Source organism: Oryzias latipes, chromosome 19 (assembly GCF_053564925.1).
Source record: "Oryzias latipes strain Hd-rR chromosome 19, Olatipes_Hd-rR_3.1".
In the NCBI taxonomy this organism is placed as follows: Eukaryota; Metazoa; Chordata; class Actinopteri; order Beloniformes; family Adrianichthyidae; genus Oryzias; species Oryzias latipes.
The window spans coordinates 25087889-25103112 of NC_136255.1; the positions used below are offsets into that span (position 1 = coordinate 25087889).

The 15224-nt window shown below is 38.5% G+C and overlaps 1 long non-coding RNA gene across 6 annotated transcripts in view; it reads right to left on the reverse strand.

Moving 5' to 3' along the window:
• The window catches only part of LOC144987758 (uncharacterized), a 148277-nt gene that overhangs the window by 100827 nt on the left and 32226 nt on the right, over positions 1-15224 (reverse strand). Inside the window, exon 3 of one of the 6 annotated variants that reach the window (XR_013651419.1) lies at positions 4203-9318. The exons of 3 other annotated variants lie outside the window; for them this stretch is intronic. This is a non-coding gene — a long non-coding RNA (uncharacterized LOC144987758). Of the gene's footprint in view, positions 1-4202; positions 9434-11559; positions 12730-15224 lie in introns of those variants that run through there. 2 more of the 6 variants (XR_013651422.1, XR_013651418.1) reach the window with 2 other exon arrangements.

Here is a 15224-nt window from a genome sequence, read left to right on the forward strand (position 1 = left end):
TTCTTTACATTTGCAGCAGCGTTTCTTAACATTTGCAGCAGCGTTTCTTTACATATACAGCAGCATTTTTTATATTTTCAGCAGCGTTTCTTTACATTTTCAGCAGCGTTTCTTTACATTTGCAGCAGCGTTTCTTTACATTTTCAGCAGCGTTTCTTTACATTTGCAGCAGCTTTTCTTAACATTTGCAGCGGTGTTTCTTTACATTTTCAGCAGCGTTTCTTTATATTTTCAGCAGCATTTTTTTACATTTGCAGCAGCGTTTCTTAACATTTGCAGCGGTGTTTCTTTACAATTTCAGCAGCGTTTCTTTATATTTTCAGCAGCGTTTCTTTACATTTGTAGCAGCGTTTCTTAACATTTGCAGGACCATTTCTTTACATTCGCAGCAGCATTGCAGCAGCGTTTCTTTACATTTGCATTAGCGTTACTTCATATTTTCAGCAATTTTTCTTAACATTTGCACCGTTTCTTTACCTTTGCAGCAGCGTTTCTTTATATTTTCAGCAGCGTTTTTTTTTACATTTTCAGCAGCGTTTCTTTACATTTGCAGTACCATTTCTTTACATTTGTAGCATTGCAGCAGCTTTTATTTACATTTTGAGCAGAGTTTCTTTACATTTTCAGCAGTTTTTCTTTATATTTTCAGCATTGTTTATTTACATTTGCAGTACAATTTCTTTACATTTGTAGCATTGCAGCAGCTTTTTTTTACATTTTCAGCAGCGTTTCTTTACATTTTCAGCAGTGTTTCTTTATATTTTCAGCAGCGTTTCTTTACATTTGCAGCAGCGTTTCTTAACATTTGTAGCAGCGTTTCTTTACATATACAGCAGCATTTTTTTATATTTTCAGCAGCGTTTCTTTACATTTGCAGCAGCGTTTCTTAACATTTGCAGCAGCGTTTCTTTACATATGCAGCAGCATTTTTTTATATTTTCAGCAGCGTTTCTTTACATTTTCAGCAGCGTTTCTTTACATTTGCAGCAGCGTTTCTTTACATTTGCAGCAGCGTTTCTTTACATTTGCAGCAGCGTTTCTTCATATTTTCAGCAACTTTTCTTAACATTTGCAGCGTTTCTTTACCTTTGCAGCAACTTTCTTTATATTTATAGCAGCGTTTTTTTACATTTTCAGCAGCGTTTCTTTACATTTGCAGCAGCTTTTCTTAACACTTGCAGCGGTGTTTCTTCACATTTTCAGCAGCGTTTCTTTATATTTTCAGCAGCGTTTCTTTACATTTGCAGCAGCGTTTGTTTATATTTTCAGCAGCGTTTCTTTACATTTTCAGCAGCTTTTCTTAACATTTGCAGCGGTGTTTCTTTACATTTTCAGCAGCGTTTCTTTATATTTTCAGCAGCGTTTCTTTACATTTGCAGCAGCGTTTCTTAACATTTGCAGGACCGTTTCTTTACATTTGCAGCAGCTTTTCTTAACATTTGCAGCAGCGTTTCTTTACATTTTCAGCAGCTTTTCTTAACATTTGCAGCGGTGTTTCTTTACATTTTCAGCAGCGTTTCTTTATATTTTCAGCAGCGTTTCTTTACATTTGCAGCAGCGTTTCTTAACATTTGCAGGACCGTTTCTTTACATTTGCAGCAGCTTTTCTTAACATTTGCAGCAGCTTTTCTTAACATTTGCAGCAGCGTTTCTTAACATTTGCAGCGGTGTTTCTTTACATTTTCAGCAGCGTTTCTTTATATTTTCAGCAGCGTTTCTTTACATTTGTAGCAGCGTTTCTTAACATTTGCAGGACCGTTTCTTTACATTCGCAGCAGCATTGTAGCAGCATTTCTTTACATTTTCAGCAGCTTTTCTTAACATTTACAGCGGTGTTTCTTTACATTTGCAGCAGCGTTTCTTTATATTTTCAGCAGCGTTTCTTTACATTTGCAGCAGCGTTACTTCATATTTTCAGCAATTTTTCTTAACATTTGCAGCGTTTCTTTACCTTTGCAGCAGCGTTTCTTTATATTTTCAGCAGCGTTTTTTTACATTTTCAGCAGCGTTTCTTTACATTTGCAGCAGCTTTTCTTAACATTTGCAGCGGTGTTTCTTTACATTTTCACCAGCGTTTCTTAATATTTGCAGGACCATTTCTTTACATTCGCAGCAGCATTGCAGCAGCGGTTCTTTACATTTTCGGCAGCTTTTCTTAACATTTGCAGCAGTGTTTCTTTACATTTGCAGCAGCGTTTTATATTTTCAGCAGCGTTTCTTTACATTTGCAGCAGCGTTTCTTTACATTTGCAGCAGCGTTTCTTTACATTTGCAGCAGCGTTACTTCATATTTTCAGCAATTTTTCTTAACATTTGCACCGTTTCTTTACCTTTGCAGCAGCGTTTCTTTATATTTTCAGCGGCGTTTTTTTACATTTTCAGCAGCGTTTCTTTACATTTTCAGCAGCGTTTCTTTACATTTTCAGCAGCGTTTCTTTACATTTGCAGTACCATTTCTTTACATTAGTAGCATTTCAGCAGCTTTTTTTTACATTGTCAGCAGCGTTTCTTTACATTTGCAGCAGCGTTTCTTTACATATGCAGCAGCATTTTTTTATATTTTCAGCAGCGTTTCTTTACATTTTCAGCAGCGTTTCTTTACATTTGCAGCAGCGTTTCTTTACATTTGCAGCAGCGTTTCTTTACATTTGCAGCAGCGTTTCTTTATATTTTCAGCAGCGTTTTTTTACATTTTCAGCAGCGTTTCTTTACATTTGCAGCAGCTTTTCTTAACATTTACAGCGGTGTTTTTTTACATTTGCAGCAGCGTTTCTTTATATTTTCAGCAGCGTTTCTTTACATTTGCAGCAGCGTTTCTTTACATTTGCAGCAGCGTTACTTCATATTTTCAGCAATTTTTCTTAACATTTGCAGCGTTTCTTTACCTTTACAGCAGCGTTTCTTTATATTTTCAGCAGCATTTTTTTACATTTTCAGCAGCGTTTCTTTACATTTTCAGCAGCGTTTCTTTACATTTTCAGCAGCGTTTCTTTACATTTGCAGTACCATTTCTTTACATTTGTAGCATTGCAGCAGCTTTTTTTTTTTCATTTTCAGCAGCGTTTCTTTACATTTTCAGCAGTGTTTCGTTATATTTTCAGCAGCGTTTCTTTACATTTGCAGTACCATTTCTTTACATTTGTAGCATTGCAGCAGCTTTTTTTTACATTTTCAGCAGCGTTTCTTTACATTTTCAGAAGTGTTTCTTTATATTTTCAGCAGCGTTTCTTTACATTTGCAGCAGCGTTTCTTAACATTTGCAGCAGCGTTTCTTTACATATGCAGCAGCATTTTTTTATATTTTCAGAAGCGTTTCTTTACATTTGCAGCTGCGTTTCTTAACATTTGCAGCAGCGTTTCTTTACATATGCAGCAGCATTTTTTTATATTTTCAGCAGCGTTTCTTTACATTTTCAGCAGCGTTTCTTTACATTTGCAGCAGCGTTTCTTTACATTTGCACCAGCGTTTCTTTACATTTGCACCAGCGTTTCTTTACATTTGCAGCAGCGTTTCTTTACATTTGCAGCAGCTTTTCTTTACATTTGCAGCAGCTTTTCTTAACATTTGCAGCTGTGTTTCTTTACATTTTCAGCAGCGTTTCTTTATATTTTCAGCAGCGTTTTTTTACATTTGCAGCAGCGTTTCTTTATATTTTCAGCAGCGTTTCTTTACATTTTCAGCAGCTTTTCTTAACATTTGCAGCAGTGTTTCTTTACATTTTCAGCAGCGTTTCTTTATATTTTCAGCAGCGTTTCTTTACATTTACAGCAGCGTCTCTTAACATTTGCAGCAGCGTTTCTTTACATATGCAGCAGCCTTTTTTTATATTTTCAGCAGCGTTTCTTTACATATGCAGCAGCATTTTTTTATATTTTCAGCAGCGTTTCTTTACATTTTCAGCAGCGTTTCTTTACATTTGCAGCAGCGTTTCTTTACATTTGCAGCAGCGTTTCTTTACATTTGCAGCAGCGTTTCTTCATATTTTCAGCAACTTTTCTTAACATTTGCAGCGTTTCTTTACCTTTGCAGCAGCGTTTCTTTATATTTATAGCAGCGTTTGTTTACATTTTCAGCAGCGTTTCTTTACATTTGCAGCAGCTTTTCTTAACATTTGCAGCGGTGTTTCTTTATATTTTCAGCAGCGTTTCTTTATATTTTCAGCAGCGTTTCTTTATATTTTCAGCAGCGTTTCTTTACATTTGCAGCAGCGTTTCTTTATATTTTCAGCAGCGTTTCTTTAGAATTTCAGCAGCTTTTCTTAACATTTGCAGCGGTGTTTCTTTACATTTTCAGCAGCGTTTCTTTATATTTTCAGCAGCGTTTCTTTACATTTGCAGCAGCGTTTCTTAACATTTGCAGGACCGTTTCTTTACATTCGCAGCAGCATTGCAGCAGCGTTTCTTTACATATTCAGCAGCTTTTCTTAACATTTGCACCGGTGTTTCTTTACATATGCAGCAGCATTTTTTTATATTTTCAGCAGCGTTTCTTTACATATGCAGCAGCATTTTTTATATTTTCAGCAGCGTTTCTTTACATTTTCAGCAGCGTTTCTTTACATTTGCAGCAGCGTTTCTTTACATTTGCAGGAGCTTTTCTTTACATTTGCAGCAGCGTTTCTTTACATTTGCAGCAGCGTTTCTTCATATTTTCAACAACTTTTCTTAACAATTGCAGCGTTTTTTTACCTTTGCAGCAGCGTTTCTTTATATTTTCAGCAGCGTTTTTTTACATTTTCAGCAGCTTTTCTTAACATTTGCAGCGGTGTTTCTTTACATTTTCAGCAGCGTTTCTTTATATTTTCAGCAGCGTTTCTTTACATTTGCAGCAGCGTTTCTTTACATTTGGAGGACCGTTTCTTTACATTCGCAGCAGCATTGCAGCAGCGTTTCTTTACATTTTCAGCAGCTTTTCTTAACATTTGCAGCGGTGTTTCTTTACATTTGCAGCAGCGTTTCTTAACATTTGCAGCAGCGTTTCTTTACATATGCAGCCGCATTTTTTTATATTTTCAGCAGCGTTTCTTTACATATGCAGCAGCGTTTCTTTACATATGCAGCAGCGTTTTTTTACATTTTCAGCAGCGTTTCTTTACATTTGCAGCAGCGTTTCTTTACATTTGCAGCAGCGTTTCTTTACATTTGCAGCAGCGTTTCTTTACATTTGCAGCAGCGTTTCTTTACATTTGCAGCAGCGTTTCTTTACATTTGCAGCAGCCTTTCTTTACATTTGCAGCAGCCTTCCTTCATATTTTCAGCAGCTTTTCTTAACATTTGCAGCGTTTCTTTACCTTTGCAGCAGCGTTTTTTTACATTTTCAGCAGCGTTTCTTTACATTTGCAGCAGCTTTTCTTAACATTTGCAGCGGTGTTTCTTTACATTTTCAGCAGCGTTTTTTTATATTTTCAGAAGCGTTTCTTTACATTTGCAGTACCATTTCTTTACATTTGTAGCATTGCAGCAGCTTTTTTTTTACATTTTCAGCAGCGTTTCTTTACATTTGCAGCAGCGTTTCTTTACATATGCAGCAGCCTTTTTTTTATTTTCAGCAGCATTTCTTTACATTTGCAGCAGCGTTTCTTAACATTTGATGCAGCGTTTCTTTACATATGCAGCAGCATTTTTTTATTTTTTCAGCAGCGTTTCTTTACATTTTCAGCAGCTTTTCTTAACATTTGCAGCGGTGTTTCTTTACATTTTCAGCAGCGTTTTATTTATATTTTCAGCAGCGTTTCTTTACATTTGCAGCAGCGTTTCTTTATATTTTCAGCAGCGTTTCTTTACATTTTCAGCAGCTTTTCTTAACATTTGCAGCGGTGTTTCTTTACATTTTCAGCAGCGTTTCTTTATATTTTCAGCAGCGTTTCTTTACATTTGCAGCAGCGTTTCTTAACATTTGCAGGAGTGTTTCTTTACATTCGCAGCAGCATTGCAGCAGCGTTTCTTTACATTTTCAGCAGCTTTTCTTAACATTTGCAGCGGTGTTTCTTTACATTTTCAGCAGCGTTTCTTTATATTTTCAGCAGCGTTTCTTTACATTTGCAGCAGCGTTTCTTAACATTTGCAGGAGCGTTTCTTTACATTCGCAGCAGCATTGCAGCAGCGTTTTTTTACATTTTCAGCAGCTTTTCTTAACATTTGCACCGGTGTTTCTTTACATTTGCAGCAGCGTTTCTTAACATTTGCAGCACCGTTTCTTCATATTTTCAGCAACTTTTCTTAACAATTGCAGTGTTTCTTTACATTTGCAGCAGCGTTTCTTTATATTTTCAGCAGCGTTTTTTTACATTTTCAGCAGCGTTTCTTTACATTTGCAGCAGCTTTTCTTAACATTTGCAGCGGTGTTTCTTTACATTTTCAGCAGCGTTTCTTTACATTTGCAGCAGCTTTTCTTAACATTTGCAGCGGTGTTTCTTTACATTTTCAGCAGCGTTTTTTTATATTTTCAGAAGCGTTTCTTTACATTTGCAGTACCATTTCTTTACATTTGTAGCATTGCAGCAGCTTTTTTTTTACATTTTCAGCAGCGTTTCTTTACATTTGCAGCAGCGTTTCTTTACATATGCAGCAGCCTTTTTTTTATTTTCAGCAGCATTTCTTTACATTTGCAGCAGCGTTTCTTAACATTTGATGCAGCGTTTCTTTACATATGCAGCAGCATTTTTTTATTTTTTCAGCAGCGTTTCTTTACATTTGCAGCAGCGTTTTTTTACATTTTCAGCAGCGTTTCTTTACATTTGCAGCAGCTTTTCTTAACATTTGCAGCGGTGTTTCTTTACATTTTCAGCAGCGTTTCTTTACATTTGCAGCAGCTTTTCTTAACATTTGCAGCGGTGTTTCTTTACATTTTCAGCAGCGTTTTATTTATATTTTCAGCAGCGTTTCTTTACATTTGCAGCAGCGTTTCTTTATATTTTCAGCAGCGTTTCTTTACATTTTCAGCAGCTTTTCTTAACATTTGCAGCGGTGTTTCTTTACATTTTCAGCAGCGTTTCTTTATATTTTCAGCAGCGTTTCTTTACATTTGCAGCAGCGTTTCTTAACATTTGCAGGAGTGTTTCTTTACATTCGCAGCAGCATTGCAGCAGCGTTTCTTTACATTTTCAGCAGCTTTTCTTAACATTTGCAGCGGTGTTTCTTTACATTTTCAGCAGCGTTTCTTTATATTTTCAGCAGCGTTTCTTTACATTTGCAGCAGCGTTTCTTAACATTTGCAGGAGCGTTTCTTTACATTCGCAGCAGCATTGCAGCAGCGTTTTTTTACATTTTCAGCAGCTTTTCTTAACATTTGCACCGGTGTTTCTTTACATTTGCAGCAGCGTTTCTTAACATTTGCAGCGGTGTTTCTTTACATTTTCAGCAGCGTTTCTTTACATTTGCAGCAGCTTTTCTTAACATTTGCAGCGGTGTTTCTTTACATTTTCAGCAGCGTCTTTTTATATTTTCAGAAGCGTTTCTTTACATTTGCAGTACCATTTCTTTACATTTGTAGCATTGCAGCAGCTTTTTTTTTACATTTTCAGCAGCGTTTCTTTACATTTGCAGCAGCGTTTCTTTACATATGCAGCAGCCTTTTTTTTATTTTCAGCAGCATTTCTTTACATTTGCAGCAGCGTTTCTTTATATTTTCAGCAGCGTTTCTTTACATTTTCAGCAGCTTTTCTTAACATTTGCAGCGGTGTTCCTTTACATTTGCAGCAGCGTTTCTTAACATTTGCAGGACCGTTTCTTTACATTCGCAGCAGCATTGCAGCAGCGTTTCTTTACATTTTCAGCAGCTTTTCTTAACATTTGCACCGGTGTTTCTTTACATTTGCAGCAGCGTTTCTTAACATTTGCAGCAGCGTTTCTTTACATATGCAGCAGCATTTTTTTATATTTTCAGCAGCGTTTCTTTACATATGCAGCAGCGTTTCTTTACATTTTCAGCAGCGTTTCTTTACATTTTCAGCAGCGTTTCTTTACATTTGCAGCAGCGTTTCTTTACATTTGCAGCAGCGTTTCTTTACATTTGCAGCAGCGTTTTTTCATATTTTCAGCAACTTTTCTTAACATTTGCAGCGTTTCTTTACCTTTGCAGCAGCGTTTCTTTATATTTTCAGCAGCGTTTCTTTACATTTGCAGCAACGTTTCTTTATATTTTCAGCAGCGTTTCTTTACATTTGCAGCAGCGTTTCTTTACATTTGCAGCAGCTTTTCTTTACATTTGCAGCAGCTTTTCTTAACATTTGCAGCGGTGTTTCTTTACATTTTCAGCAGCGTTTCTTTTTATTTTCAGCAGCGTTTCTTTACATTTGCAGTACCATTTCTTTACATTTGTAGCATTGCAGCAGCTTTTTTTTTACATTTTCAGCAGCGTTTCTTTACATTTGCAGCAGCGTGTCTTAACATTTGCAGCAGCGTTTCTTTACATATGCAGCAGCATTTTTTATATTTTCAGCAGCATTTCATTACATTTGCAGCAGCGTTTCTTAACATTTGATGCAGCGTTTCTTTACATATGCAGCAGCATTTTTTTATATTTTCAGCAGCGTTTCTTTACATTTTCAGCAGCGTTTCTTTACATTCGCAGCAGCGTTTCTTTATATTTTCAGCAGCGTTTCTTTACATAAGCAGCGGTGTTTCTTTACATTTGCAGCATCAGTCTTTACAACTGCAGAAGTGTTTCTTTTATATGCAGACTTCCTTTTTTTTTTCTGGTTGCCATTTCTCTTTTTTGCTGCGATGACGGGTCTAGGCCCCTGCACCCCAGATTCAGAACGACCTTAAACTGTTTGTAATCTCAAAAAAACCTTTGTCAACTTGAAATATCTTTGAATACTCGTGAAAATGTTTTACACATCGGTCTGAATTTAAACATACAGACAAAACAACTAAGAGACATTTCTCATTTGACTATTTTGCAAATCCAAACCATAAATAATTTTCTTATCAGTGTTCACGTTCATCAGCGGTCGTTTATCATACATTTTTTTCTTCTTTTCACTGTAGTTCAATAGTTTCCTCCTAAAGTGTTCATTTGCCTTTCGGTCAGTATGATCTTCATCCCACTCCATTTTCTCTCTAATCTGTTATTAAGCATATTGAAATGCAGATAACGCCACAATCGCCTTTATCCCGCTGATCAAAGCTGCCGTCAGTGAGTGAAGGCCGCTGACTGTTGCTGGCGGTCCCCAGAGCTGAAGCTCCCCCCTCTGAGTGGCAGGAGTGGTTGACAGCAGCAACGCTCGACTTTCCGAGCGGTTGCGCCGCATTTCATCATGCAGCAGTTTGTAGCACCGACTTGAACTGCTGTAGTCTTGCAGATGAGTTTAGGAGCTGGAATGAGAAACAGTGAGTGACTGCCACAGTTCCCGGAGCTGTGGGTAAACACGCCACGTCAGAGTGGATGCAGTCCGGACCGCAACTCACTCCATCAGCTGAAGAGTTCCAGCTGCCAAAAGAAAGAACCATCAATGCCACGTTTCTCACAACATCTCCTAATAATCTGCTTCAAAGCATATTGTTCCTTTTTCCAATATTCTGCCTGTTAAAGATATAATGTAAAGATGACAAGAAGGAGGAGGAGTTTCACAAGTCTGAAGATTCCTAATAAATCACAGAAAAAGCAGTTTAATAGATAAAAACTTAGTGGAATGCAACAGATGAATGTTTGTGGCAGATATCAGTTTTCAAAGAGATTGTTTATTAAAAGTTATGCTTTGTACGGAAGTGGAACACCTTAAACAGGTTTTTTTCATCCATTAATAAACTTTTATGTCTCTTTAAAATCAAAATAAAAATGTTTAGAAACGGTCAGCTTCTCTCCTTCCTGTTTACCAGGCAGCACTTACTGGTTAGTTAATGGTCTTTTGTGTTCTTCTGGGTCTTTTTGCCATTTTTTCTTAATTTTGACTGTAAGATTGGGCAAAAATGTGTATGGTAAAAGGTATATAATTATATAATCGCTTTACTACCTTGCTTGAATGGCATAAAACATCTCACACACACATTCACACACTGATGCCAGCCCCGCCACCAAATTAGGGCAAAAATCTAAGGGAGGGGTACAGGAGTGGGAGTCATACTGTCAGGAGTGCAACCAGACAACATTGATTTTGACACTTTATTCTGGGAGTGGGACAGTGGGACTGTTTGGCGTTCCAAACAGGAACTGGCTTCAAGAAGCCAGAATCCCACCAATAGAGACATAAACAGCTGTCACTCATTCGGTTGGTCAGAACAACCCTTTCTGGCTCTGATACCTTTTTAGTTTTTAACATGCTCTTAATAATACTCATCTTTTTTAAATGATATATTTTTTACGTAGTGAAAGTTACTCAAGTTATGAACCGATGCCTTAATAAAAGTAGATGGAGCCTGCTGGCCCCTACATCAAACGTCTGACACATTTTCCCGATCCTGCTGTCAGTAGAAGGGGCGTGGCCAAACATTGACCAAGCACTGGTCGGCGTTCGTATCGTGGAAAAAATGTGACTGAATTGATTTTGTTTGTTTGTAGCTAGGGTGACGCCTCAGTTCAGTTCTCTTGTACAGTCAACGGTCTTGCCCAAGGACACGTTGGCACATGGGAGGGCGGAGCGGGAACTGAACTCCACCTCTGCTCCACAGCTGCCCCCACTTGATGGAAACCATAGTTCAGATCTCTGATTCCACATTGAAAGTGTTCCTGAGAGGATTTTTAATCCGGATGGTGTGGAAATGGAACATCCACCCACTTTAAAGGACTCCAACTGGAGTGGAGCAGAAATGGAATCAGAAGAGCCGCGTGCTGCTAGGCAGACTGCAGCCGCTTTTCTTTTTAATGACTTTATCTCTGTGAAAACTCTAGTGTTTTTTATTTTTTTTTCTATTTGATTGTAAATTCTCAAAAACTCGGTCTGCTGCGGCTTAGATGATTTTAAATCGTTTATATTCCAGTGACCTTGGCGTGACGGCCCACACTTCTTGAACTATGTGTTCTTGCTAGACTTTATTTCATAGATTGTTTAAAGGAATGGTGTTTTCATAAGATCACTGAGCTTCACTGCAGCTTTTCTCTGTTCGGTTCCACATCTTCCCACTTATTCCATCCTATAAATGCTGCTTTTTTGGGAGTGTTTCTATGGAAAGAAAATACCTTTAGCCTGCTTCTTCGCAGTATTCATCATGAGTAAATCAGCCTGGTGCTGCTCATTTCTATCTACCTGGTTTTATTGTTGAATTTAACATGCAAAAACCTTAAAGTAGATCACAAAATAAGGCAAACAAACCACATACTTCCTGAAAGAGATCTGATTTTAAAACACATCATGTCATATTTCCGAGTGACAAAGCAAAAGTAACAACATCTAAGTTCTGCTCAGTTTTATTTTGAAAAATGCAGGTTCCTTTAAGTTACGCTCTAAAAATAACCCACTATAGGTGAAATCTGCAAAGTAAATGTTTTAAGTCTCCGGCGATCCTCGTCTGATCGGTTTCTAAAGCGTTCCCAGTGGTCTTTTAATTATGATGAAGCCGTTTTTAGCCAAAACCCAAAAACCTGTCATTTTCTAGGATGTCATTTCAGTCAGACAACTCTTGCAGAAGAATATTTATTTCACAACATCTTTAGGTTGACATTCACAATTTGATTCACAACTTCGTTTTGGCATAAGGCTCCGTTCAATTCCTTGAGACACTTATTTTTTCCATACACTTTCGGGTAACAACCCCCGTAACGGAGCCCACAGGTGGAAGCCGGGGAGGAGGGAGGGGCAAAGAATGAGCGCTGAAGGTAAGAGAGAATGAACAATTGTACACCTGACTTAAATAGGACGCTAAGCAGGTGGGTTAATTAACTGACCCGCCCTAGGGGAGTAACCTGCAATTCTGCCGAGTGTCTGCCCGAAATGCGACGAGTCGCTATTTCTGCAGGAGGAGTAAGAAATTCCCTCTGAGTTGTGGGCAGAACCACTAGTGGGGAGCAACACCGCCCCCTCTTTCCCTCCCCGTTGCTGAGAGCTCTCCGTTCACAGGCTCTCCCACTAGCATACAGCCCTACAACCTGACATTTTGTCATCTGCTCCTGAATTTGAATAAAGATGTACTCAGAAATGCATTTGAAGCTTAATTTTCTTTTTTTATTGTCCTCCATCTTCAGAAAAAAGTCCCAAGAAAATGTTGACAACACCAAAAACACAGTTTTTTATCGGAGTGGGCCTTTAAGGCTGTAAAACCTTTCTAGGACAGACCCAAACCTTTTCACTGAACACACTCTCCACATGAGATGAACAAAGGAGATTGACAATGGTCTACAGACAATCAGAGTGCGGAACAACAAGGCACACTGTAATAAAAGAAAACATGCAAAACGGGGCAAAGAAATTAACAATATAGCAAGAGTCTAATGTTAATCATTTATCAAATCGTTTTGGGGTCTGGCTGTGGAAGCTTGACTTTTACTTTTACACATTTCTTTATATTTTCCAGAGCAAAAATAAGCTTGTTGCACAAATAATTGTTGCTGCAGAGCGACCTCTGCCTCTGCTGTCAGCTCTGTGGTATTTGTTTTATCTCGGTGCGCCTGGATTAAGACCACAGCACCTTATCTGACCTTCCAAGGTCATCGCAGAGGTCGGGCTCTGGTTTCATCCAGCTGACCAGCATCATGAGGCTTTTCTTTTGCATTTATTATCTTCAGCATTAGCCCCTGACCGTGTCTGCATGGGTTTTTTTCTCCTGTCAGCGAGCGTAAAAGTGATGCTGGACCTGAACACAAAGAACAGGACGGATCCGTTTAGATTGTTTGTGGACGGAAGAACATCATGGCTAAAAATGTACCTTTTCTGTTTCCCTTCACCTTTTCAGTGACAAAAACAAAAAAAAAATCACGTTTATTTTAGCAAATTATGATAAACCGGAATAGTGTGGCTCATGTCCGCTTTGGAGAATCTTTTCTTCAGTTTTATGACTTCAAAATCTTATTATGCGTCTCCCTTTCTTCTTGTCCGTCTCATCATGCGGAGTGAAGCTGCTCCTGTGCTCAGGATGCGTGGAATAATTCATCTGTTGCTGCTGGAGGCGCAGCTAACCTGCTGGTGTCAGTTGGGTTGTATTTCACAGGTTAACCCGATAACCCACCAATAACCCCCTCAGGATTTGCTGTCACGTTTAATTTCTCCAGCCCAGTGCCCCGTCCGTTGGCATGTGAACGCAGCAGGCGGCTGCAGGGGAAGATGGATGCGCGTTTCTGCGGTGGAGCGTCTGCTCTCAGGCCTGCGTTGGAGCGCGTCCCACAGCGCGGAAATGCGGAATGCGGGGCTGAGTGAGGCTTTGATGTGACATTTCCATCGAGTCTCAGTCCTCCTGTGCGTCTGACGGGCTCTGGTTATGAAAAGCAACTTTCTCCTGTCAGATCAGTCATGTTGAAGAGTTAATTGGGCAGGACGGGTGGGTGGGGAGTGACGGGGAAGAGCGTCCTCTGGCTGGAACAACCATACGCTTGGTGTCAAGGGGAACATTTTTGAGCGTTCTCCATCAATCTCTGTAATATTATTTGACTGTCATTTTCCACAAAAACACTATTTGGGACTTGAAAAAAAATCCTGACTTAAAGAGAAGATGGAGGCAGAACTAAAAATGTATAGCCCGCACTCTCACGCTCACTAGCTAAGAGTGACAAACTCATAAAAAATGATGGCTCTCTGTTATTTTATCTCCATAGCAACCATTTTATTTTTTGGTCTCATGGGGATGACGAACAGGTCTGTGTACGTTTTAGAAGAATTGGTAAAAGTTGACATTCGGATTTCCTTAGCAACCAAGGGTTTGTGTCAACCACGTCCACATTCCTATCATAGTCATGTCATATGTTATATCGCTTTGTTCAGCTTGAGCCGGGAATTCATGTATTTAATTTTTAAATGATTCTGGTAATAAACGCGCGAGTAATAGGGGAACGCCACTTTTACGAGCTCGCCACACTAACGGCACTCAAAATTTACAATCTTTAACACCAAAGTTTTTCTCCCCAAAGTAACAAGTGATCAATGAGTTGGGATGTGATAGACAGACAATGTTTTGTTAGTTTTGAGCTATTTCTTTGGAGCCACATAAGAGATTTCGGCCCCCATGCATTTTTTGATGGTTTCTCCTGCTGTGATGTCATCAGGGGGCGGGTTACTATGCCCGACATTGACTTTCAGTGGGTGCTAGGCCGGGCGTGTGCAAATATTGCTGAGTTTTTGAGCATGCAGCGGGGGTGAAATTCTCACTCAAACGCGCAGGAAGATTCGGGAAACAATCTGGTTCCCTGCCGTCCAGGACATGAAAAATAAAAAGCTGAAGAAGTCAGTGCTGATCGACCGTAGGAACACATTTTTCAAATATTTCAGTATTCCTCAATTGTGGATGTTCTTCACCCCCCTTTCCCTTCCATGTTTATGCAGTCATCACCTGTCTGCTCAACAGCTCCCTGCAGGTGAGAAACAATCCATCCACGAGTTTCTGCTTCCAAAAAAGCGTTCAGTTATTTGAATTATTAAAAAACCCCGGCTGGGCCTCAGCATGGACCATCTTCTATCAGTTGACGTTTTCAGCAAATGGGCTTCATTTTTTCACAATGGAAAGTCTGAGCTGACTTTACACTAATCATTTATTCTTGTCACATTTAACTTTTTTTTCTTTGTGCTTTTGTTTTGAATTAATTTATTACACTCTTTTTTTATTAAGTCCACCTCTATTCTTCTGTACTTGAATTCTCAGAGTTCATACAGTAATTAGTAATAAGAAGAAGCAGTTTACGTTAGTACAGTAATTGAGCTATGAGCCCTTTGGCTACTGAGAAATGATTGACATCTAGTGATCGAAATTATGGTGACGAAATTCCCTTTTTTTTAACAAATATACAGTTTTTATTGCAAAACATTTCTTTTAAAAGACGTAAAAAATATATATATTTTACATTTAGATTTTTTTTCTCATTTCAGCATTTAATTGTTCAACTTTAAAACTGTTTTTTAAATTAAATTTTTATTTTCTAATTTAAATGTTTGACTTTTGATTGACTCAATGCTGATCCTGATTTGACCTCATAGATGTCACCCATAAAAAGAAAAGTTTTGTTTACACAGTTTATTTTAACGTTTTTGGAGGGAAAAATCTCTCTGCTTGTTAACTTCCTGTTGACAGAATTGTCCATTGCTGCAGAGGGAGGAGAGAGGATACAACACGAGCGATCTTGTGTTAATTTCAGTAATTTTGTT